This window comes from Mus musculus, chromosome 4, assembly GCF_000001635.26.
Source record: "Mus musculus strain C57BL/6J chromosome 4, GRCm38.p6 C57BL/6J".
Taxonomy (NCBI): Eukaryota; Metazoa; Chordata; class Mammalia; order Rodentia; family Muridae; genus Mus; species Mus musculus.
The window spans coordinates 30,829,628-30,856,344 of NC_000070.6; the positions used below are offsets into that span (position 1 = coordinate 30,829,628).

At 37.4% G+C, this 26,717-nt stretch overlaps 1 long non-coding RNA gene across 1 annotated transcript in view; it reads left to right on the plus strand.

Annotated features, from left to right (window-relative positions):
* The window catches only part of 4930556G01Rik (RIKEN cDNA 4930556G01 gene), a 191,149-nt gene extending 165,032 nt beyond the window's left edge, over positions 1-26,117 (plus strand). The window contains exon 7 of the long non-coding RNA NR_040655.1: positions 25,965-26,117. This is a non-coding gene — a long non-coding RNA (RIKEN cDNA 4930556G01 gene). The remainder of the gene's footprint in view (positions 1-25,964) is intronic.
* Positions 26,118-26,717: the final 600 nt, after the last annotated feature.

The following is a 26,717-nucleotide window of genomic DNA, read 5'->3' on the forward strand; positions in this document are numbered from 1 at the left end:
TTGTTTACAAACAAAGACAGTGTGCAGGAGCTTCACTCCTTAATGACATGAGGGTCTTTCTGATAATTGGATAATAGTTTCTAAGTACTGGAAGATAATCTTAGATTTTTCCATCATTATTCACAGTACAATGACAAAAAATAAAGTACAAAACCTTGTTCTCTTTTGTTAATAGATTTTATTACATTCTTAAGTCTATTAGTCATGAGTTCAAGGTTAATGAATCAACAACATATATTAAATATCTGCATTTTAGCTGAAATACACATAAAAGAAGTGCTATTGATTTCTTGATGAACATGTACTGATTAAATACTTGCAGAAACATAACTTATTCTAGGTTAGCAACACTGATTCAAAATTCATTAATTCATTTTTAATCTGACTCTATGGAACACTGTTACTCTGAATAATGACACTTTATTATAGAGTACCTCCACCATAAAAATAAAATGGACATATCTTGTAAATAAAAGTACAGGGCAGTAGATTCATAAAATTTTATTAATTCAGACTTCATTTTAATTTTAAGTTAAATAGAAATATGTTTATAATTTTTTAAATAATACCTTTGTGGACCCAAAACCAGAGAAAATTTCCTATTTGATTCTTGTGAACCTGTGTGTGTGTGTGTGCGTGCGCACGCGCATGTGTGTGTATGTGTGTGTGTGTGCATGTGCATGCGATATAGTTTGAATAAGAGGTGACTTTTGAGTGATCATTTGCTAAACTCTTGATCATTATCATAAGGATCCATGCATTAGAAGATGATTGGATCATGGAGGTATTGATTTCATCGATCAAATCTATTGATTTGATAACATCATTTGTTAATATTATTAGGAGGTGGTCAAAACCTCCATGGGACCTGCATGGAGATGAAATATCACTTGAGGTATGAATTTAGTGCACATTTTAGCTCTTCTAACCTGCTTCCCTTCTACAGTGAGGTAAGCAGCACCGTGCACATATGCTTTCTGTGCTAGGTATTGTTGCTGTGATCAAAAACAAAATAAAAACAATAATAGCAACAAAAAGCTCACAGAGTGCAGCAGATCCTGCACACCACCAAGTGGCAGCCATTAGAAGGGTTCTCATTTCATCAGTCACTCTTCAAGGGAAATAATTGGTTATTTGTCCATACATGTATCTGGGTTTGTAAATATGTGTGTCTATCTAGAATGACCAGGGAAGTCTCTGTTGTAAAGATGACTTGTTAGTTAGATTTGATGGAAGTGTAGAGCTAGTCTTACAGATGTATAGAGGAAGAGTTTCCCAAGAATATGAATACTGAGAGCAGAGGCTCTGATACAAATCCTGTTACTGAGATGTCTGAGAAGGTTAAAATTGTAGTTTCAGATTAGGCAACAATATGAGTAATAAATTAAAACAGTTAGCTGTTTATAGGAACCTGAGTGGGTGTGGGCCTCCCTGGGTACCCCCCCTACCATGGCACTTCAAGTCACTGCAAGACTAGTGTTTCTTCTCCCACTGAAGCCAGACAAGGCATCCCAGCTGGTAGAACATATCTTACACATAGACAACTGCTCTTGGGATAGCCCCCGTTCCACTTGTTCAGGACCCACATGAAGACCAAGCTGCACATCTTGTACCTATGTGTGGGGAGGCCTAAGTCCATTACATGTATGTTCTTTGGTTGGTGGTTCAGACTCTGAGAGTCCAAACAGTCCAGGTTAGGTGATTCTGTTGGTTTTATTGTGGAGTTCCTATCCCCCTCCGGCCCACAATCCTTCTCTTATTCTTCCATAAGAGTCCCCAAGATCCATAGTGAAAGACTTTAAATTTTATTCTGAGTGGCAAGATGACCAGTTGGAAGGATATTAACAGTGTTGTGAAATCTAAATTTCCCATAATTATATTACATGTGGGTTGGAGAATAGTATAACCACTCAGATACAGGACCTAAGAAACCAGTTGGAGTGCCACAGTTGAAGTGCCAAATACTTGAATCACAAGTAAGACAGATAGATGATGTCATGTGGGCAACAGAAGTAAAGGCTTTTGTTCATGGGAGCATTCTCCACTGTGTTTGGGAGTTAAGATAGAATCAAGTGAAATCACCTGAAAGGAATACAGATATATCTTAGAGAGAAGCACATGAAGTCCTTCTCCCTGAGAGGTTAAGAAGATGAATAAAAAAGAAGAGGGACTAAGAAGTTACAGCCAGAAATGAAAGCTGTATCCATTCTTTGGAAAAATCTTTCAAGAACAGAAATATGGTTTCTCTCATAGAGCTAAGCAATTCAGTCAAGTTCAGGAGATGAACTCAGACTTGAAAACATGGCATCCCTTTAATTAAGAGCATCTTCTTGGACGTGTTGAGGTAGGTAAAAAATCTTGAAATGGCCTTATGATGTTAATTTGATACAAGCAAACATAACTTTGTAGGAGGAAACCTCAACTTTGAAAAAATACCCAGATTGACCTGTGGGCAAACCTGAGAGGACACTTTCTTGATTGGTGATTGATACGGGACAACTAAGCTCACTGTGTAATTTTCCACTCCTGTGCTAGTGGTTTGAGGTGGCATAAGATAGGCTCAGCAAGGGATGAGGAACAAGCCAGTAAGCAGTGTTCCTCCATGGCTTTTGCTTCACTTCCTGTCTTGTGTTTCTGCCCTGACTTTTCTCAGTGATAGAGTTTAACCTGATAGTTTCAAGAAGAATAAAACCCTTTCCTCCCTAAGTTGCTGTTGGTCATTGCAATAGAAACCTAAGCAGATAAAATGAGAGGAGCAAAAAGCAAACAAGCAAACAAATACTTTCCCATCGTTTTGCTATAAAAGAAGCAGTGACAGTTACATAAGGGTGATGTTCTGGAAGTGGAAAAATGTGGGATTTGCTTAATTTGTTTTCTACAAAAAAAATCACTTAGAGTGAGGATCCTGTAGCACACAAATAATGGGATGATGAAATAAGAAAGTGGAGGGGTGATTCAGCCAAAGCTCTGAAAGCAAATCCCATGACCCTGTTTGGTTTATGTTCCTACCCTTCTCCCTATGTCAGTCCCACATGCACACAATTCCTCCTTTGCTTTGTGCCTCATTTCTTTCCCTCACTCTCCTAGTCCTTTAATACCCGTCTCTTACACGGGTTGGGTTATTCCCCTCTAGGGGAATCATGGGTCTGGTATATAATTTCAACTGAAAAGTTCATAAAGAGTATATTTATTTTGAAATGTTTTAGCTTTTACTGAATTGGAGATAAAACTCTAGCATACAATTTCCTTAGAATAAAGCATGTGTGCATTTTAATAATTAAATATATGCTTCAGTTTTGTTATTGTTACAATTGCTCATTTTGCTTGGGAATGACTACTTTTTTTTCTTTTAGAAGTTTGTTATTTTTCTTTCACGTTATGGCTGTTTTGAGACATTCATCTTTCATTTTATCAATATTATTTTTCAAATTTCCTGTATTGTTTTTCTCTTTCATTTATGGCATTTGATTATTCCACTTTGGTGGTGGTGCTGGTGGTGCCATTTGTACTTGTGGGGCTTTTGCTTGTTGGGTGGAGGGAGAAGATTTTGTGTATAACCCAAGCTGGGGCCTCAAACATGTGTATCTCCTAATTTCTCCCTCGATTGCAGGGACTAAATTTAGTTACTCAAATAAATGATCAAGATGACTATAATATATTATTCTATTCTATTCATTCTTTGCCTTTTAAAGTACTGCAAATTAATTCTTTGGGAATTTTATACATTTTTTGATAATATTTATCCTTCTCTCCATGATGTAACCTCTCCCAGATTCTTTCCCACTTTCTTTTATCCACCTTGATGATCGCTTTTATTTAATAATCCATCTACTCTAATTTGTGCTGTCCAGATAGTTCTGGGATGAGGGTCATCACTAGAATATGATTTTATCAATAGCTGCAACCTTTTAGAAAGTGGGCTCTCCCTCCTCCAAAAGCTCCCAACTGTCATTACCTTCTCAGTTGTGAGTGGGGGCACATACACCCCTTCCCATTAAGTACAAGCATGCTGACTGGCTTGACATTATATATGCAACCACAACAGCTCTTTGTTTATGAGCACAGTGATACTATAATGTCCAGAGGATATTATTTTGTTCTTACCATTCCAATCTCTGGCTCTTTCAATAATTTAACCACTTCTTCTACAATAGTCCTTAACCCGTGAGAGGGGATATGGTATACACGGTCCATTGGTGGCTGAGTGCTTCTCAGTCACATATTTTCTGAATCTTCATCAGTTGTAAGTTTCTGCATTGACCACCATCTATTTCACAAAGAAACACCTGTACTGATTTCTGAAGGCAGAACTAAAGTACAAATAGACATGAATTTAGAGAGCAGTTTGATACTGTGTCCATTTAGCAAAATCACGCTTGAGTCCTGTGGATTCTCTAACTTTGGTTGCTTAGCCACATTTACAGCACCAAACATGTGTTTTCTCTGCAACCAAGACTTAAATTCAATAAGAACATGAATGATTAAGCCCATAGTAGTTGTACCACTATTTCTTTTATGAGTTATATCTTTCCATGCTGGTCATTTCTACACTTCACAAGGTTCACAGCTGGGTGGGATTACTGATGAACCTTTCTCCCAAACAGCTTGCAAAACTCTTCTGTCATGAGAGCTTCTTGTGCCACAAGAGCTAACCAGCAGCAAGCGCTTACTGTTCACTACCACCTTGATGTCTCCATACCCTGTCATGAATATTTGTGGTATCTTCAGCAACGAGTTATCTAATTTTTATTATTTATTCTTTTCTTGCATATTATATCTCAAATGAAGTTTCCACATCCTCCTCCCCTTTACTTATCCCCTCCCATCTACGTCTTCTCTGTTTATCTTCCAAAAAAGTCAGAACTCTCATGAATATCAATCAAATATGGCATATCAAGTTGAACTAAGACTAGGGACCACTCGTCTTATAAATGGTAGATGAAGCCTCTTATAAATAGTAGGTGAAGCCATTGAGTAGGAGGAAAAGGTCTCCAAGGGCAGTCAAAAGAGTCAAAGACAGCCCTCATGGTTAGGGGTCCCACAAGAAGACCAAGATACACAACCATAGCATATTTGTAGAGGACTTATGTTGGATACAAGCAGGCTGCTATATTGTTGGTTCCATCTCTCTGATTCTATGAGTTTCATTGGTGTCCTTGAATACTCTGGCTCCTACATTTCTTCTTCCCCTCTTTCTGAAAGATTCCTCAAACTCCACTTAATGTAACCTGTGGTTCTTTTTACCTGTTTCCATCAGTTTCTGAATAAAGCATCTTTTATGATATTTATGCTAGGCTCCTGTCTACAAGTATAGCAAAATATCATTAGGAATCATTACATTGACTTTTATTTTAATTGCTGACCTTGTTTGGTTCTATGCTGGGACTCTACATTAACCAGTATCTGTTTCCTGTCCTTCTAGGTATATGTTACTTTAATGGCATGGATCTCAAGCTGGACCAGTCTGTAATGGGTTGGCCTAATGCTCCACAGCTCTTGTGCTGTTTAAACCTTATTGTAAATGACAAAAGTTGTGTGTCTTTTATCCGGGAATTGAATGATAAAGGCAGGGTAGAAACCCTGGAAAGGCCTGACACTATTACTGAGAATATGGGATGCTCACAAAAAGGGACCTATCATGACTGCCCTCTGAAAGACCCAACAAGCAGCTGAAAAAGTCAGATGCAGATATTTGCACCCAACCAATGGACAGAAACTGCTGAACCTTGTGGTTGAATTGGGGAAAATCTGGAAGAAGCTGAGGAGGAGGGAAACCCTATAGTAGGACCTGTAGTCTCAACTATCCTGGAACCGCAAGATCTCTCAAACACTCGACCACTAACTAGACAGCATACACCAGCTGATATAGGCCCCAAACACATATACAGTAGAGGAGTGCCAGGTCTGGGTTCAGTCAGAGAAGGTGCACCTAACCCTCAAGAGACTGGAGACCCCAGGGTGCTTAGTGGTGGGTGATGGGTACATCTTTGTGCGGTGGGAAGGAGGTATGGGATGTGGAATGGGAAGTGTGTGTGTGTGTGTGTGTGTGTGTGTGCAAAATTGTGGGGTGGAGGGTGGACCAGGGGTGGGGATAAAATCTGAAGTGTAAAAAAATAAACAAATTATAAAAGATAAAAAATATATATATCTGCAACACTAGTCATTGACTGGCCACTCCCATAATTTATGTACCACCTTTACCCCAGCACATATTGTAAGTAGGAAAAATTATAGGTTAAAGGGATTTGTGAATAGGTTGATGTCTCATTCCCCCCACTAGAAGCCTGGACTGATTATATGAGATGGCTAGTTCAGACTGTGCATACCCCCCATTACTGGGAGTCTTAGCTAGTGTCACCCTCAGATTCCTGAGTTATTCAATTGCACTGGTTTTCTAGCTCTTTCCCAATATTTCTCCAATTTCTGTTGTTTCTCCCATATTCTCTCCCTCTATCTTCTATTCCACTTGATTCTTCTTGTTCTCATCCCCACCAACCCCCAGTCCTCCCTTGATGTCTGTCCTATTTCCCCTTCCCAGGGATATTCATGTATCCCCACTGTGACCTCTCCTTTTACTTAGCTTCTCTAGCATTGTAGCATGGTTTTTCTTTACATATAATATACACTTATGAATACATACCTTTGTCTTTCTGGGTCTGGATTACTTCACTCAGGATGTTTTTTGTTGTTGTTGTTTTTTTTTGTTGTTGTTCCATCCATTTGCCTGCAAATTTCACAATGTCACTTTATAAAAATATATAACTAATACTCCATGTGTCAATTATAAGATTTATTTTATTTATTCTTTGGTTGATGGACATTTAAGCTCTTCCCAGTTTGAGAATATTATGTAGAAAACTGACATGAACAGAGATGAGCAAGTCTCCCATTGGTAGGATTGAGCTTTGTTTGGATATATGCTTAAGACTGGAATAGTTGAGCTTTGAGGTAGATCACTTCCCAATTTTCTCAGACACTACCATACTCATTTTGAAAGTGGCTGTACAAGTTTGCACCCCCAAGCACGCCAGCAATGGGGAAATGTTCCCCTTGCTCCACGTCCTCACCAGCATGAGCTGACACTTGTGTTTCATATCTTAGCTAGTCTGACAGGTGTGAGGTAACATCTCAGAGTCATTTTGATTCACATTTCTCTGAAGGCTAAGGATTGTGAACAGTTCTTTACGTGCTTCTCAGACACTTGAGATTTTTCTCTTGAGAATTCTATGTTTAGATCTATAGCCCATTTTAAATTGTATTATTTGGTCTGTTGATATCTATTCATTGAGCTTTTAAAATATATTCTTTGAAAATTGGTCCTCTATCATATGTGAAGCTTTTCCCATTCTGTAGGCTGCTGTTTTTCTGGTTGATATCCTTTGCCTTACTTTTCTTTTCGCTTTCATGAGGTCCCATTTATTAATTGTTAATCCTAGTGCCTGCACTAAATATATTCTACTCAGGAAGTTGTTTCCTGTGCCAATCCACTCAAGGCTTTTTCCCACTATCTCTTTTATCAAATGCAGTGTGTGTTGCTTTATGTTGAGATGTTTGAAGGGCTTGGACTTGAGTTTTGTGCACGGTGATAGGCTTGAATCTATTTTAATTCTTCTATATGCTAACATCCAGCATTCAACATTTGTTGAAGGTAGTTTCTTTTTTCATTGTATAATTTTAGCTTCTATATCAAAATCAGCTGAACATAGTTGTGTCAATATATGTGTATGTCGTTGATTCAATTACATTGATCAATCTGTCTGGTTTTATGCCAATATAATGCATGTAGTAGAGCTTGAAATAAGAACTGGTGATACCTCTGGAGTTTCTTTTATTCTACAGTTTTCTTTTAGCTAGTCAGTTTTGTTTTGTTTTCATATAAAGTTGAAAATTGTTCTTTCAAAATCTTTAAAGAATTTTGTTGCAATTTTGATGGGGGATTATGTTGAATCTGTAGATTGCTTTTGATAAAATGGACATTTTTACTTGCTTAATCCTACCAATCCATGAGCAAGAGAGGTCTTTCCATCTTCTGATATCTTTATCACTTTCTTTCTTCAAAGACTTGAAGGCCATGTCATATAGGTCTTTCACTTGCTTGGTTAGAGTTACAACATAATATATTATATTATTTGTGACTATTCTGAAGTATGGTGTACTGGTTAGTTTTGTGTCAACTTGACACAGCTGGAGTTATCACAGAGAAAGGAGCTTCAGTTGAGGAAATGCCTCCATGAGATCCAACTGTAAGGCATTTTCTCAATTAGTGATCAAGGGGGAAAGGCCCTTGTGGGGGGGACCATCTCAGGGCTGGTAGTCTTGGAAAGCAGGCTGAGCAAGCCAGGGGAAGCAAGCCAGTAAAGAACATCCCTCCATGGCCTCTGCATCGGCTCCTGCTTTCTGACCTGCTTGAGTTCCAGTCCTGACTTCCTTGGTGATGAACAGCAGTATGGAAGTGTAAGCCGAATAAACCCTTTCCTCCCCAACTTGCTTCTTGGTCATGATGTTTGTGCAGGAATAGAAACCCTGACTAAGACAAATTGGTACCAGCAGAGTGGGGTATTCCTGTGACAACCTGACCATGTTTTGGGGAGGACTGTGGAAGGACTTTGGAACTTTGGGCTAGAAGATTGGAGTTAAGTGCTCTGTCAGATGTTGTATAGGAGCTTGGAAGATAATGTTGAGAACAGTGCAGAAGATGGAGGCCTGGCTTGTGAAATTTCAGAGGAAAAATTAAAGACTCTTTTCAGGGCCATTGCTGTTTTGATTGTGAAGATTCTGTAGTTCTGGTTAGCTGGGGCTGAAGAATCAGCTGTGATTAACAAGATACCAGAACTACTAAAGCAAAAACTTTACATTACTGGGACTATTGATGCTGGTTAGCTGGAGCTAAGAAATTAGCGGTGATTAAGAAGAGACCAGCATCATTGAGGTGACATCTTCTGGGAAGTGTTTTCTGAAAGCACAAAGAGGCTGTGTTCCAGAGATAGCCAAGGTTGTACTCCTGCAGTAGCGGGACTTGGTAATATGTAAGAGTCACCCAGGTGGTACTGGTTTTGAAGGCATGAAGGGGTCATGCAGAGCAGCTGAGGCTCGGCACTGTGAGAGGGCATGGAAGGCCATTGGTGAAGGTGCAGCCTCAGTTGCAATTGAAGGCCCAGGACTAAAGGGATCATGCAGTGTTTTGGAGATGCCAGTACCATGAGATGACCACCAAGAGCAGCAGCAGCAGTGGAATACAGGCATCTGGAGCCTAGAGGACGACGCCTGTGCTACAAAGGGCATGGCTGGAGAAGTGACCCAAGCCCTTGGAGGAGCCCAGAAGATCATGAGTTGGATCCCAGACATTGGATGGTTGGAGATTGATTTTTGCTTTTGATTGTGACTGTGCCCTGATATTTTCCCTCTTGAAGGAAGAAACTGTTTTAGTGGAGCCCACAGTTAAGAGACTTTTAATTGTAAAAAGACTTTGAATTTTAAAAGAGATGGATATTATAAAGAGATTGAAAATTTAGGAATGTGTGTGGCACTTTTAAAGTTATTTAGATCTTGGGGATGAATAAGAATGTAAGGGTTGAGGCTTACTAGTGATGTGTTTGTGTGTCAAGTTGACAAGGGGTCAATTGTACTGGTTAGTTTTGTGTCAACTTGACACAGCTGGAGTTATCACAGAGAAAGGAGCTTCAGTTGAGGAAATGCCTCCATGAGATCCAACTGTAAGGCATTTTCTCAATTAGTGATCAAGGGGGAAAGGCCCTTGTGGGGGGGACCATCTCAGGGCTGGTAATCTTGGAAAGCAGGCTGAGCAAGCCAGGGGAAGCAAGCCAGTAAAGAACATCCCTCCATGGCCTCTGCATCGGCTCCTGCTTTCTGACCTGCTTGAGTTCCAGTCCTGACTTCCTTGGTGATGAACAGCAGCATGGAAGTGTAAGCCGAATAAACCCTTTCCTCCCCAACTTGCTTCTTGGTCATGATGTTTGTGCAGGAATAGAAACCCTGACTAAGACATATGGTCTTTCCCTGTTTTCTTCCTCAGCCTTTTTATCATTTGTATATAGGAGGACTACTGATTTTTTAAATTACTCTGTGTACAGCCAGTTCTCTGAATATGTTTCATAGCTAGTGGAGTTTCTTGGTAGAATTTTTGAGGTTGTTTAAGTATACTATCATACCATCTGTGAATAGTGATATTTTGACTTCTTTCCAATTTGTATCTCCTTGATCTCCTTTAGTTGTCATATTTTTCTAGCTAGAAGTTCAAGTACTATATTGAATAGATATAGAGTGTGAAATCTTGTCTAGTTCTAATTTTAGTGGAATTGTTTGACTTTAGCTCTTTTTAATTTGATGTTGGCTATAGTCTTGCTACATATTCTCTTTATTATGTTTAGGTATGAACCTTTTATTCATAATCTTTCTAAGATTGTTATTTTTTTTAATCATGAAGAGCTGTTAGAATTTATCAAAAGCTTTTCAGCATCTAATAAAATGGTCATGTGTGGATTTTTTCCTTTAAGTTCGTTTTTATGGTGGAGTATGTCAGCAGTAGTTTCCTTCAATAAAGTGGAAGTAACGTTGTGGACAATCACAAGCAATAACCTGGACTGGTTAGTACTTGCTAATTTTCCTCACTTTTATGACATATTGATTAGTATGTTTCACAGCTGTGATGGCTTGTATATGCTTTGCCCAGGGAATGGAGGTATGGCCTTGATGGGGTAGGTATGTTGCTATGGGCATGGGCTTTAAGAACCTCTTTCTAGCTGCCTGTAAGCCAGTCTTCTAGCTACTTTTGGGACAACAGGTGGACCTCTCAGCTCCTCCAGCCCCATGTCTGCCTGTACACTGCCATGGTCTCACCTTTATGATAATGGTCTGAACCTCTGAACTGGTAAGGCAACCCCAACTAAATGTTGTCCTTTTAAGGGTTGCCTTGGTCATGGTGTCTGTTCACAGCATTAATACCCTAAGATAGCAGCTATCTATTAAGATTTCATTGAGGCTTTATTCTTTCGTCTCTCTTAACTACTCATGCACACCTATGTTAGACTACCTACTAGTTATTTAAGTGAATGATTTGGTCATTTACTTTATCAGTCTTTCAAATAGACAGATTTTTCTTCTTTACACATTCAATGATCTCCCACTTCATTTTTTTTTGGCATTTGATAATTTTTAAATAACATTCTGCAGAGAAACAGATCAATCTACTCCAAACAATTATTATCCTATGGTTTGTCTACTTCTTCCACCCTTCTCTTTTGCTACTTTATTATCTTCACTTGTAAATTTAACTGTTCATTATTTCCTTATGTAAATTATTTCTAGTCTATTCTGGAACTCTATCAGACTTCCATGGGTTTAATACACATATACAAAATCCTCTGACAGATTGAGATACATTTCATAAGAAACAAATCTTGCGACCCTCCAAAATTTTAATCTCTTTCTCTTTTTATATGTAAAGAAACAAGTCATTTTTATTGATCAGCTCTTGAATATTCTTTAATCTTCTGTTAACCATTGCCCCACTATGACAAGCATTATTATAAATCTCAATTTAATTTTCTTATAGCAGTTTATACTCAGTTAATGGCAAACAATATTCTGTAACTATTTCAGGTCAAAAACAAATAGCTGATAGTTTTCCAGGGGTGAATAATAGTCTAGTTTTCTGAAAGTCTGTAATCATGTACCAGAGAACTAGATTGCCAATGCTTAGATTCAGATTTCTTACAGCTTTAAAACAGATGGCAATGCATATGATTTATTCTGAATAGGACTCAGGATGATAGAAAGCAATTCCTCTATCTGTTTGTGAGGAAGACAGTTTCATGCAAGACTTTGATTCACACATGCAATGAGCATTAACTTGAATGTGGGTTTTTTTTCATCCATAGGTTTCTGAAAATGAAAAGTCTCTTGCAAAAATCTCTGTGAGTAGGGCATGAACAGAAGGAAAAAATACATAGAACTCACCAACGACTCCTAACACTTACACAGCACATAAGAAGATGGCATGTTGCCCTTCCTTCAAATCAAGGGTCACATAGCTTAAAAGATTAAATCTGAATATTAAACTAAGTGCTGTAAAATTAAAGATGTCACTTCAAATATTCAAACCTGAATACAATGATTTATCTTATATCTTTAAATGTAAATCTTGAAACAGAATGATGTTTTTTTCTTATATATCTACTGACCTCCAAAGTTATCTTTTTTTCCCCCTTTGCAAATTCCCATGTAACAAGCTGCAGAGACCAACCTTTTCCAAACACTTTTTCTCCTATGGTGTATACAAACCCTTTGGCCTTTTCTGTGGCTTCAATAGTGTCTTACAGAAATGCATGGTTGCATCATTTGCATAGATGCAATATTTTTAGTTAATTTGCAGAACTCTGACAGACTGTAGATCTCCATACTTCTTTGGGATAAATGTATATTTAAAGGAATATTTAACAGCACAGTTGAATTCAAAAAGTAGAAGAAAACTAAAACTAATTCACATAAATAAACTATCTAGGACTTCTCATTACTTATTAGTATAGAGTTTTACAAATTTTACATGATATCTATTAAATGAGCAAATCATGTTTCCTGGTATTTTCTTCATGTGACATATACATATGATTTAGCCTTATCCATACATGTCTATACCACTCCATCCTCAATATATTTCTGATAGCCTTCTACAGGTCTTTACTATTATTTTAAAATACACTTTACTTTCTTCTAAAGGCTAGCATTCTTTTTTGTCTCTTCTTTCAAAACAGAAAAGAAGGAGGCAAAATACAGAGTTTATGAAATTGTATAAGCGAAGAAGGATACAGCTTTACAAATACTCGAGAAAAGGACACTGACTAGGTGAAATATCTTTGGGAACTGGACTTGAAATCTAACATTTTCCAAACAAACACAATAAATAGTTGAGGAAAGAATTCAAGTATAAGTGTTAAAATAATAATAATAATAATAATAATAATAATAATAATAATAACTGTAGATCAGAGCCACAATAAATCTCATTGTGCACAGAGTCTACCAATTGAGTGGCAGTTTTTCCTTTGCAAGTCAATACTTGTTACCCACCTTCTTTCTGTTGAAACATTAGAACCTCTAGTGTTTAGAATTAGTCTTCACTGCAGACCAAAGGAATTGTCTAATGCTGCTGGTCAACATAAATATTCACAGACTGGACAACATGGGTCAAAAACACACCAGATAAAAACACTGAGGCTATATCTTTTATTGGCTTTATACAATTTTGGTTGTGAGAGGACAAATGGAGTGGCATTCAGGAACTGTTTGGAAGCATGAGACAGCTTAGCGAACCAAGGCTTCTCTCTGTAATTCAGAAGGTTTTGTGTTGGAATGATTGGTATCAGTTATGTTGTTTTGCAAAATCATTTATGAAATTTAAAGGATAGAGGAACATGGTAAAAATTATATATTATATCCCATTTTTATATTTTATATGTTTAAAGAGGTATTATTATCAATGTTTAATTATATATACTCCACAGGAATATATGGGTATGACCTGCAGCTGGAGGTACAGACAGTTGTATGCTAAATTAGGTATGAAACCCAAGTCTTCTGGAAGATTTCTTAAATGCTGAGCCATTTCTCAAACCCCATATGTTTAAGTTTTTACATAATTTTATGCTAATGAAGATTTTCAGGTCTAAAGTATACCATCTTAGTGTAATTTTGTACCTTAATAAATTCAAAACTATAACAGTGCAAACTTATTTAAAAATCTCATTTGAAAGTTTAATGATGTGTAATTATTATACATTTTTAGATTTCAAATTTTGAATAAAATGTTTTTAATTTAATTTTTTTTACTTTAATTCTTGTCATCTTCAACTAGAGTGATTAAATTCAAATATAAAGAAGTTATTTAAAAAGGAGCTCCACAGTCTGAAAAGTGGGAGGAAAGACCTGCAAAGGGGATAATGGGAAAATGGGGGATTGACTTAGTTAGGGAGGGTGAAAGAAGTGTGGCATTAGTGAGATAACAAGAGAGATAGTAAGATTAAGGATGTATGAAAACCCATAAAAATACATTATTTTGTAAGCTTACTTAAAATATAGTGTGTATATGTGTGTGTGTGTGTTTATGTGTGTACAAACATGGATGTGTCGATAGATAGACAGACAGACAGACAAACAGACAGATAGACAGACAGAGGATAAATGGTAGGTACATAGGTAGGTACGTAACTAGATAATAGGATAGACAGATGTATAAAGATAAACAGACAGACAGACAGACGGTGGAGAGAAAGATGGAGAGAGAAAGAGATTGTCAGATAGACTGTAAGAGTCAAAGGACCAGATTACCTGCTGCTAAGTATTATTTCATAGACATGGCAGGAATACTGCCCTCATGAACTCTCAATGATATCTATGCCTGAACAAACCTGCACAATAGTTGACATACTACCACAGATTGGGAAAACTCCATAAAGTTCCAAGTCTAGGTGAACAGCTAGAGGTGGTCAGTGGTTCCTGAGATGAAGAATAAGTTCCCTCCAGGGATGAGCCTCTGCATAGATTCGTCAGTCACACTTGAGCAGCCATAGATTCATGTCCATGTCCATAATGCTAAATGGAGTAGTCAGTATGCAGTAGGCCATATGTGTGTGTGTGTGTGTGTGTGTGTGTGTGTGTGTGTGTGTGTGTGTGTGAATTCTGTGTGGATACAAGTATGTGAAGCTGAGTGCATATAAAAAATTTAAGAATATTTGTGAGTTTAATTCTGGGTCTTTAATTCTATTCCATTCATTTACCTGTCTGTCTAGGTACCAGTGCCATGCGGTATTTATCACTACTATTCTGTATAGTAGAGCTTGAAGTCAAGTATGGTGATTCCACAGAAGTTGTTGAAAATAGTTTTCACTATCCTGGGTATTTGTTATTCCAGATGAATTTGAGAATTTCTCTTTCTCTTTCTGTAAAGCACTGAGTTGGAATTTTGATGGAGTTTACATTGAATCTGTTGATTGCATTTGGTAAGTTGGTCATTTTTACTATGTTAATCTGTCGATCCATGAGAACAGGAAATCTTTCCCTCTTCTGAGGTCTTCTTCAATTTCTTTCTCCAGAGACTTGAAGTTCTTGTTGTACAGGTCCTTCACTTGCTTGGTTAGAGTCACACCAAGGATTTTATACTGTTTGTAACTATTTTTAAGGGTATCATTTCCTGATTTCTTATTCATCCCATTTAATCTTTTAATAAAGGAAGGCTACTGATTGGTTTGAGTTAATTTTATATCCATCCACTATGCTGAAGTTGATTATAAGCTTGGGCTCCCAATGGGGGAGCTAGAGAAAGTACCCAAGGAGCTAAAGGGATCTGCAACCCTATAGGTGGAACAACATTATGAACTAACCAGTACCCCGGAGCTCTTGACTCTAGCTGCATATGTATAAAAGATGGCCTAGTCTGCCATCACTGGAAAGAGAGGCCCATTGGACATGCAAACTGTATATGCCCCAGTACAGGGGAACGCCAGGGCCAAAAAAAATGGGAATGAGTGGGTAGGGAAGTGGGGGGGGGAGGGTATGGGGCACTTTTGGGATAGCATTGGAAATGTAATTGAGGAAAATATGTAATAAAAAGTAATAAAAAAAGAATTATGACAGTAAGTTATTTGAAGAATGAATGGAACTTGAGATCATCCTCTTAGGTGAAGTCAGCCAGACTCAGGCCAGTACTTCATAAAAAAAAAAAAAAAAAAAGTTCTCAGGTGAAATTCTTGGGGTCACTTAGGTATACTGTTGTATCATTTGCAAATAGTGATATCTTGACTTTTTCCTTTACAATTTGTATCCCTTTGACCTCCCTTTGTTGTCTAATTGCTCCAGCTAAAACTATATTGAGTAGACAGGAAGAAAGTGGGTAGCCTTGTCAGGTCCCTGATTTTAGTAAGATTGCTGCAAGTTTTCTCCATTTAGTTTGATGTTGGCTATTGGTTTGCTGTATACTGATTTTATTATGTTTAGGTAAGAGGCTTGAATTGCTGATTTTCTAAGACTTTTAACATTAAAGAGCGTGGTATTTTGTCAAATGCTTTTTTTTTCCCCATTGGGAATTTAATTTTTTTTCTTTCTTTTTTTCCATTTTCTATTAGGTATTTAGCTCATTTACATTTCCAATGCTATACCAAAAGTCCCCCATACCCACCCACCCCCACTCCCCTACCCAACCACTCCCCCTTTTTGGCTCTGGCGTTCCCTGTACTGGGGCATATAAAGTTTGCAAGTCCAATGGGCCTCTCTTTCCAGTGATGGCCAACTAGGCCATCTTTTGATACATATGCAGCTAGAGTCAAGAGCTCCGGGGTACTGGTTAGTTCATAATGTTGTTTCACCTATAGGGTTGCAGATCCCTTTAGCTCCTTGGGTACTTTCTCTAGCTCCTCCATTGGGAGCCCTGTGATCCATCCATTCGCTGACTGTGAGCATCCACTTCTGTGTTTGCTAGGCCCCGGCATAGTCTCACAAGAGACAGCTACATCTGGGTCCTTTCGATAAAATCTTGCTAGTGTATGTAATGGTGTCAGCGTTTGGATGCTGATTATGGGGTGGATCCCTGGATATGGCAGTCTCTACATGGTCCATCCTTTCATCTCATCTCCAAACTTTGTCTCTGTAACTACTTCCATGGGTGTTTTGTTCCCACTTCTAAGGAGGGGCATAGTGTCCACACTTCAGTCTTCATTTTTCTTGAGTTTCATGTGTTTAGGAAATTGTATCTTATATCTTGGGTATCCTAGGTTTGGGGCTAATATCCACTTATCAGTGAGTACATATTGTGTGAGTTCCTTTGTGAATGTGTTACCTCACTCAGGATGATGCCCTCCAGGTCCATCCATTTGGCTAGGAAATGATTTTTAAGCATCTAATTAGATGATCATTTTTTCTTTGTGTTTGTTTATATAGTGGATTATATTGATGGATTTCAGTATATTGAACCATCCCTGAATCCCTGCAATGAAGCCTACTTGATCATGTTGAATGATCATTTTGATGTGCTTTTTGATTCAACTTGCAAGACTTTTATTGAGTATTTTTTCATAGATATTCATAAGGAAAATTGGTCTGAAGTTCTCTTTCTTTGTTGGGTCTTTGTGTGGTTTAGGTACCAGCATAATTGTGGCTTCATAGAACCAATTAGGTAGTGTTCTTTCTGTTTCTATTGTGTGGAATAGTTTGAAGAGTATTGGTATTAGGTATTCTTTGAAGGTCTGATAGAACTCTGCACTAAACCCATCTGGTCCTGGACTTTGTTTGATCGGGAGACGTTTAATGAATGCTTCTATTCCTTTAGGGGTTATGGGACTGCTCAGGCACTTTATCTGATCCTGATTTAACTTTGGTACCTGCTATCTGTCTAGAAAATCACTCATTTCATATAGATTTTCCAGATTTATTGAATATAGGCTTTTGTAGTAGGATATGATGATTTTTTTTGATTTCTTCAGTTTCTGTTATTATGCCTCCCTTTTCATTTCTGATTGTGTTAATTTTTTAGGCTTTTTTATTAGATATTTTCTTCATTTACATTTCAAATGCTATCCCTAAAGCCCTCTATACCCTGCTCTGCTCCCCAGCCCACCCCCTCCTACTTCCTGGCCCTGGCATTCCCTTGTGCCCTCTGCTTAGTCTGTCTAAGGGTTTATCTATCCGGCTGATTTTCTGAAAGAACCAGCTCCTGGTTTTGTTGATTCTTTGTATAGTTCTCTTTGTTTATACTCAGTTGATTTCAGCCCTGAGTTTTATTATTTCTTGTCATCTACTCCATTTAGGCATATTTACTTCTTTTTGTTCTAGAGCTTTCAGATGTGCTGTTAAGCTGCTAATATAACTGTTCTCCAGTTTCTTTATGGAGGCACTCAGAGCTATGAGCTTTCCTCTTAACACTGTTTTCTTTGTCTCCCATATGTTTGGGTATGTTGTGCCTTCATTTCATTAAGTTCTCTGCCTTTTGTTGAATTTTTCAACTAATGGCATCCCTTTTGGGTTCTGGGAGCCTCCTGCATTCTTGGCATTTGGACTTTCTAGTGGCTACTCCCAGTTCCCCATCCCCCACTCCTATACCACTCTTTTCAATTTCCTGACCTTCTGTACTTCTCAACCATCCTCTTCTCCTCCTATACCTTACCCAGATGCTTGTAGCATACCACCAGATTGATCACAGGGACCCCAGTGGAAAGTCAGAACTGAAGGAGATTAAGGGGTTCACAACTCCATTGGAAGACAACAAAATCAACCATACAGACCCCACCCCTCACCCCAGAGCTCTGAGACTAAACCACCAACCAAACTGTACACATGGAGGGACCCATGGCTCCAGCTGCATATGTAGCAGAGGACTACCTTATTTGACATCAATGTGAGTGGAGCCCCTTTGTCCTGTGGAGGCAAGATGGTCCAGTGTAGGAAAATGCTAGGGCAGTGAGGTGGTAGTGAGTGGGTGGGTAGGGGAGCTCCCACATAGAGACAGCAGGAAGGAGATGGGATGGGGTTTTGCAGAGGAAAAACAGGAAAGAAGATTGCATTTGAAATGTAAGCAAATAAAATAAACAATAAAAGTATATATAAAGACAGAAAGAAATTAAGAGGATAATTGTAAAGTAGGGTTTCCAGTATTGCGGGGCTGGTTAGCATAAGTTGACAGGCACTAGCAGGATGATGAAGCATGTCTAGGTAAAGGCAGGAGAAAAATTATAAGGTTATGCAAAAGCACAATCCTTCTCACTGTGCTGGGAAAACATGATTTAGTTGAAGTGCTCTTTTACTATAACATACAGTTTTAGATATTTCCTTCCATTGAATTTCTCTAAAGGCAAGTTTCATTGTCTATCATTCCTGATAAACAAACATTAAGTTTTGATTGGATTCCTAAGAAACAAATCATATTGGACAGTCTGACCACAGAGAAAATCACATAATCCCTTCATTGTAAGATACAGAAAGCAAAATATATCAAACTTTTGGAAAAAATGAACTTTCATAGAGTTTTGTGTGTGTGTGTGTGTGTGTGTGTGTGTGTGTGTGTATGTGTGTATGTGTATACATTTCTGTAATTGAAGTCATACTCTATACAATTTGCTAATATGATTATGCAATACCCAAGCAGAAAGCCAGACATTTCTAAATGATAATACAGTGTTATCAAGAATCCTAAAAAAAAGCAAACTATTAAATATCAAGAAAGCTATTTTGCTTGACATAATATGGGATGTTTCTGGAAAACAAAGCTTTTAATGATGCATGTTTTATTTATCACTTAAAATATATTTAAATTCATATTCTATATAAATAAAGCTATATCCCCTTAAAATTTTAAATATATACAGGGATTTGGGATAATAAGTTGAAGTGATAAGGGAAGATTATTTAAAATTTTTAATATAATAAAAATTATGCCAATGCATCAAGGAATCCAAACTGACTGACCTGTTGATTGGCAATTTATTCTCCTCCTCCCTAATCAAACTCTGTGTTTTAAATAAATAGATATGTAGATAGATAGATAGATAGATAGGTAGATAGATAATAGACAGACAGATAATTTGACAGGTATTCTTGGTTGTCAACTTGACTATATCTAGAACTGATTAGAATACATGAGGATTTTTTTTTCTAAACTAATATTTGATGTAGGCAAACACATTTTTAGACTAGATCATTTAAGGTGGGTAAATCAAACTTTACTATGGAAGTCAATACAAAGGACATGATCATACTTTGCCTCCTTGCTCCTGCTCTTACCCTTTCTGGCAAGTACATATCTCTTCAGGCATTATATCTTCCTTCAGACCAGCTGAGGTATCTAGACTCAAGGAATAAACAAATTCTAGAATACTCGACCTTCCATTGGTAGAGAATTATTGTTAAAATAGCTCTAATAAAGCCTATAAGCCATTCCAATATGTGGTATTTATTTATCTCATATATTATACATTAATTATATATTCTTCATATATGTAATATTTTATTATATATATTATATAATTGGTAACAATGTATAGAATTAACATATATATAATGAAATATATGTAATAGACTCTAAATGTAATGAGTATATATAATTTATCATATACATATATTTCCTCATAAAATATATTATAAATGTATTCCATATACAATACTCTGTATATGCATGTATATATAATGGATTATATATACATATACTCCATATAGAATTATATATGTGTGTGTGTTCTAGAAGGTTTTTCTTTCAGAAAACCTTCACTCCTTCTGATTATAATATAATTATATCAGTTTCTCTTTTATTTTCTCCTTCTCAACCATCCCATGCAATCTACACTTTCTGTCTTTTAAATTAATAGACTTTTTTCTTTCATTGTTGTTACATATATTTAACTGTTTTTTCTAAACACCTAAGTATAAAGTGTTCCACCTGAATGTTACTCAGAAGTATGACTCCAGGGATTACAATTTACTATTAAATAACCAGTTGGTGGGCCCTACTCTAGGAAAGACTGTTTCTCCCATTCCTTTACTGCCCATAGTTTTGTTTGTAAGGTTGAGACCTCATCCACTTTTGCATGTTTTGCATTGTGTCATCCTTGCTTAACTCATGCTTGGACAGTCATGAGGGTGAGACTTTACATATATAATTCTGACATTAGAAATACACACAATTTCACCACAAACCCCCTGATCTTCTGGGTTTTAGAATCTTTCTGCCACCTCTTCTACAATCATCTCTGAGCCTTGGGTGCAGGAGTTATGTTGAAGATGTGTCTAAATCTTTTCCGTATTTCATGAGAATAATTGGATGGACTATAATGTTTTATTATTTGTAATAGAATTGCTATGGTTACTTGGTGATTTTCAGGTAATATTCAGGTAATTATTTACTTTATAAATTTTATGTATGATATGTTATTATGATAAAAACAAATATAGGTTACTAAGAAAAAGTAAATCCCTAGACTACCATTATAAATACTACCTCCTGGCAGATTAAACAATGAGCATACTCTCACAGTTTGCAACTAAGTTTTCTGTAGGATTGATTTTTGTTATTGTTGTTGCTGTTGTTGTTATTGTTGTTTCCTGAATTTCATCTCCTGAATATAAGTACTACATCATCATCTATCATATAGTTTGGCCTCAGTTCATGGATATACCTTAATTTTCTTTTGTATGGACACTGGTCCTTGCATGGTATAACCTACCACATTAATTTAGTTGTTGCCAGAAGCTGGTAACAACCCAGTGTTCCACAACAGAAGAATGGATACAGAAAATGTGGTTCATTTACACAATTAAATTCTACTCAGCTATTAAAAATGAGGACATCATGAGATTTGCAGGCAAATGGATGGAACTAGAAAATATAATCCTGAGTGAGCTAACTCAGAGCCAAAATGACATGCTTGTTATGTACTCACTAATAACTGGATATTAGCCAATAAGGTAAAAATACCCAGCATACAATCCAAAGACCTCAAGAAGGCTAACAAGATAAAAGGGCCAAGAGAGGAGACCTCAGGTTGGGGAAAAGGGGAACATGATTAGGTATTAGGGCAGGGAGGAACAGGAGTGAAACCTTGAGGGCCAGCATAAAGAATGGAAACAGGCAATCCCGGAAAGTAGGAGGTAGGTAGACCATCTAGAATGTACCAGAAACCTAGAAGGTGAGAGACTCTCAGTACTAAAAGGGAGGGACCTTGGTTGAAATGCCCTACAGTGTGGAAAGGGAACTTGTAGTGTCAACCTCCAGTAGAAAGTCTCTGGCATCAAGTGGAGAGATGGGGTTGCCATCCCACAGTCAAAAACGCTGACCCAGAATTGTTTCTGTCTAAAAGAACTTCAGGGACAAAACTGAAAAAGAGAGTGAGGAAAGGAGGTTCGGTGACAGACCCAAATTGGGATCCAGCTCAAGGAGAGGCTCTAAGGCCTGACACTATTACTGATGCTATCGTGTGCTTACAGACAGGAACCTAACTAATGTGGCTTTCCTTCAAGAGAGGCCCAACAAGTAGCTGAAAGAGTCAGATGCAGATACACCAAACCAATGGACAGAAGCCAGTGACCCCTGTGGTTGAGTTAGCAAAAGGCTGAAAGAAGCTGAGGAGGAGGGCAACCCCAAAGGAAGACCGGCAATGTCAATTAACCTCGACACCTGAAATCTCTCAGACACTGAGCCAACAACCAGGTAGCACACACTACTTGATATGAGGCCCCCTGACACCTATACTGTAGAGGATTATCTGATCTGGTCTCAGTGATTGAAGAAGCACCGAACTCTGGAGAAACATAAGGCCCTGGGTTGTGAGGAGATCTGGTGGAGTGGCAAAATCCTCTTGGATATGTGAAAGGAGTAATGGGATGAGGAACAATCAGAGGGTGGGCTGGGATGATGATAATGACTGGACTGTAAAAAAGGGAAGAAGAAGGAGGAGGAGGAGGAGGAGGAGGAGGAGGAGGAGGAGGAGAAGGAGAAGGAGAAGAAGAAGAAGGAGAAGAAGAAGAAGAAGAAGAAGAAGAAGAAGAAGAAGAAGAAGAAGAAGAAGAAGAAGAAGAAGAAGAAGAAGAAGAAAAGAACAAGAACAAGAAGAACAAGAAGAACAAGAAGAACAAGAACAAGAAGAAGAACAAGAAGAACAAGAAGAAGAACAAGAAGAACAAGAAGAACAAGAAGAACAAGAAGAACAAGAAGAAGAACAAGAAGAAGAAGAACAACAAGAACAACAAGAAGAAAACAATTTGTGGAAAAAAAACTCTCACAGATCTCTAAATATAGCCACATAGTAAAGTTAAGATATTGAAATTTGAATTCTGTAGGAAGCTCACTAATCAGCACGGCTGCCTCTACCATAAGCAGATGAGAGCTAGGTAGATAGGCACCTGGACTGTCCAAGGTACATGCATCCTTACCTTCTCAATGTGTTAGTTTCTCTTATAAAGTTTTCAAACGTCTATGCAGTTCTTTCTATGAATGCAGACTTTACCACCTCACTTTACTCCACTCCCATTCACTGGGTCAAAGTTAACTATTTTCATCAATGCACTACACCATAGAACATGAACCATTTCTTACATTATCGGGGAAAGTGTTGAACAAATTAAATATCCCACAGTTCCTTTCTTTCATTCCTTCCAATTGACAACTGTAATTTCTGTCTCATTTGAAGGGCAGAAACTCTCAAAGAGTGCTTTTTAAAGATTTATTTGCTTTTTATGTGAGTACACTGTCTCTGTCTTCAGATGCACCAGAAGAGGGCATCGGAGTCCATTACAGGTGGTTGTGAGCCACCATGTGGTTGCTGGGAATTGAGCTCAGGACCTCTGGAAGAGTAGTTAGTGCTCTTAACCTCTGAGCCATCTCTCCAGCTCCATCAAAGAGTGTTTAAAAAAAAAAAAGAAAGAATAGATTGGAAGGAATTTTCCCTTCCGTTCGTGTTCATTTATAAATCATTTCTCATGAGTGTTCAGGACATTACTTTATCATTACCTGTGTGGGGATGAAAACAGGCGCCCATGCAGAAGTCAGGTTTTGGTGGTTGAATAACTTCCTAGTGGTTTCGCCATGTGCAGCAGACTTTACTGTATCATTCTTTCATAGATCCAATCAATAAACATTTGAGCTTGCCTTGAAAAATAATCATATTCTAAGAAAACATAGCAGTGTCCTAGCAGACATCCACTAGGGCTGTGGTATAGTTTTATGTTACCAAATATTTATAGATATTTCACAGTGGCTATTAATATTAGATTGTGGCTACTTTCATGTGGATATCTCTATTCAAACATTTGAAATATCTCAACCCCAGAACTCTAGGGTCCTGCTGGCAGCACACTGTGAGGTGGGATTTCTGGTTTATATAAGTTTACTGTCATTTCTCCATAGTTGTCTTGCTTATCATCCTGAAATCCTTGATTTATATTTTAAATGGAACTTTGTTCCTTGAAGCTTAAAAACAAACTTTTCTAAAAAATTCTATCAAATATTCTTGGTAAGTTTCTCATGAAGGGATTCTCAAAAATAAGAGAATATAATAGATGCCCATGGGGACCCAGACACTTCAGTCCACAGGCTGTTGTTGGTTCTTTCTACTCCATATTGAATTCGTTTAGGTGTTCTGTGCAATCAATTTAAGTGTTCCAGACTGCTAACACCATATGCCTTTTGTAAGTCTTTTTCAAAACTGTTTTTCATAAATTCCAAATGAGATGATTTATACAGCACACTAAGAAAAATACAAGAGTGAAAGAAAGCAGAGAGCAAGATTTTCCCTTATGTTTTATGAAATTTATCTGTATTTACCAAACAAACCAATGCCCTTTTGAAGAACACTATTTTCCTCAATATCATCATTGTCTCTCCCCATACAGTACAGTTCTAGGAATTGCTGTGCTCCTGAACAAATCAAAATGCAATGTGCTTCTATTCACAGTCTTTGAAGCAATGTTTCTCTTTCCATCTGGTAGTCTTATTCTTTCTTCTTTCTAATGGCTCTCTCTCTCCTCCTTTCCCTTTCTCTGTCCCACCCTTTTCCTCCTTCCTCTCAACAAATATGTATGCATCTGTGTGTGTGTGTGTGTGTGTGTGTGTGTGTGTGTATACAAGGAGACCAGAACAGCATGTCACATATCTGGGATCTCATGATAGAGAAGGTATACTCTGTGTGAGTGTGTGTGTGTGTGTGTGTGTGTGTGTGTGTGTGTGTGTGGTGTGGTGTGGTGTGTGTGTGTGTGTGTGTGTGTGTGTGTGTGTGTGTGTGTGTGTACAAGGAGACCAGAACAGCATGTCACATATCTGGGATCTCATGATAGAGAAGGTATACAGCTGTCTATTCTGGGTATTGGTGATAGAACTGGGGACCAGAACAGAATGTGTCCTTAAGCATTGAGCCATCTCACTAACATTTTATTCTTTTATACATTTCTTTTGTGCCACTGCATTTTATTCCTATACACACAACATACAAACAAAGTTTGTTCTACTCACCTGAACATGGATCTAGAAATGACCATCAGCTGGGAGATGTGGGAAATAGAATATTCCTTTGTTAGTAAAATAACACAGAGACTAATCTTTGTCCAACATAAAAAAGGTATTCTTCAAACACTGAATATGTCTTCTATTCAAAAGGGATAATTAATTTCACTTATTTAAATTGAAATCTATTTTCTTTCAAAGAGGACATTTTATTGCTTAATTATGTTTAACTGTTAAATTTGCTTAAGGAAAATGTTTCCTGAAATTGAAAAAGTTGTTTCCTCAACTTTTTCTGGCAAGTTGAGGATGTCTTATGAAACTAGAATCAGTAAAAGTTTATAGACAGTTTGCTAAAGATCACTTCTGCTTGTTGATATGAGTAATATTTATCTTCTAATGTCAAATATTCCATGATAATTTAATTATCTTAAAGTGTTATTCATGGATTTAGTGAGCAAAAACATACATGTTACCTTCCCTGTCCAAACAAGTAAACAGTGTGACAACAAAGTCATAAAAACATAAAATAGGGCATTTGGTGATACTAATATATCATTTACAGTTTTGAGCACCCACCAAGACACACAGTCATGACAGTCACCCTAAAACATGCATTTTTCACACTAAATTTAAATACCCAACAGTAAACAAATATCAAATACTTTATTTTAGTTTAGAACTACAAAAGTTAATAGACAATACAACCAACTGATGATTGCACTGTGGGTATATCTATACTTCACTATATAACGTGGCTTTTGGTGGGGTACTGGAAACTTTATCTCTCACTGCAAATGGAGTGAAGGCAAAATACCAAGTTTAAAATTCTCTGTCAACGGCTGTTTTACTAATTATCCAGATTCTGAGGCAATCATACAGCCGTAATCATTCACCTCACGCCTGGGAACATAAGTCTTATTCTTTTGATGAATATTTATAAGACAGTGTAAAGCAGTCTACTCTCTTTTCCCTCCAGGCAAGACAATTTGGAGTTCATCAATATGTATTACCAAGGACTTTTATAAAAGGCACTTCAAAGAAAATTCATCAGGCATTCCTTTTGTCTTGATTTCTGTTAGACTGATACTTCCTTTTGACAAGTATCAATAAATTATCCTCTGATGGCTAGAAACTTGATGTCTTATTCAGAAACTTCCTCACACAGCAAAATGTGGTCATGAGTTTCAAGTGGTATTATTAAGATCCTGCATCTCATTTAAGGACAGACTGAAGATATGCAAATTGACAACAATAAAACAAACCTATACCGTTACCCTGCAGCACAGAGTGGAGTTTTCCAGTATTTGAGAGCTTTTTTTTTTGGTGGATACAGCTTGTATCTTTGTGATTTGTCATGTGGACATATTTACAATTCCTTCACAAGTGAAGGAAAACTAGGCTTCCTTCCTGGAGATAGCAGAGAACCACATTAAATGAAGGCAGATGAAAGTAGCTAAGAAAAGCAGAGAATGCCAAGCTGTCTTTCTCCACAAGGCTGATGGCTTTCTTTTTTGAATATTATTGGTTAGAATCACATTTCCATAATCCAAAGATGAGCAAATACAATTGTCTAAACTAAAATAAAAAAAAATCACTGCTCTATTTAATAGGCTGTGAAAAGGATACTCAACTGCTTTATTTCCATTTTTCTATTTAAAGGAACTGCATTATTTTGGTTTATTACTTTGACAAGAAGTATTTGAAATATGGGAATTCTACTGATACCCAT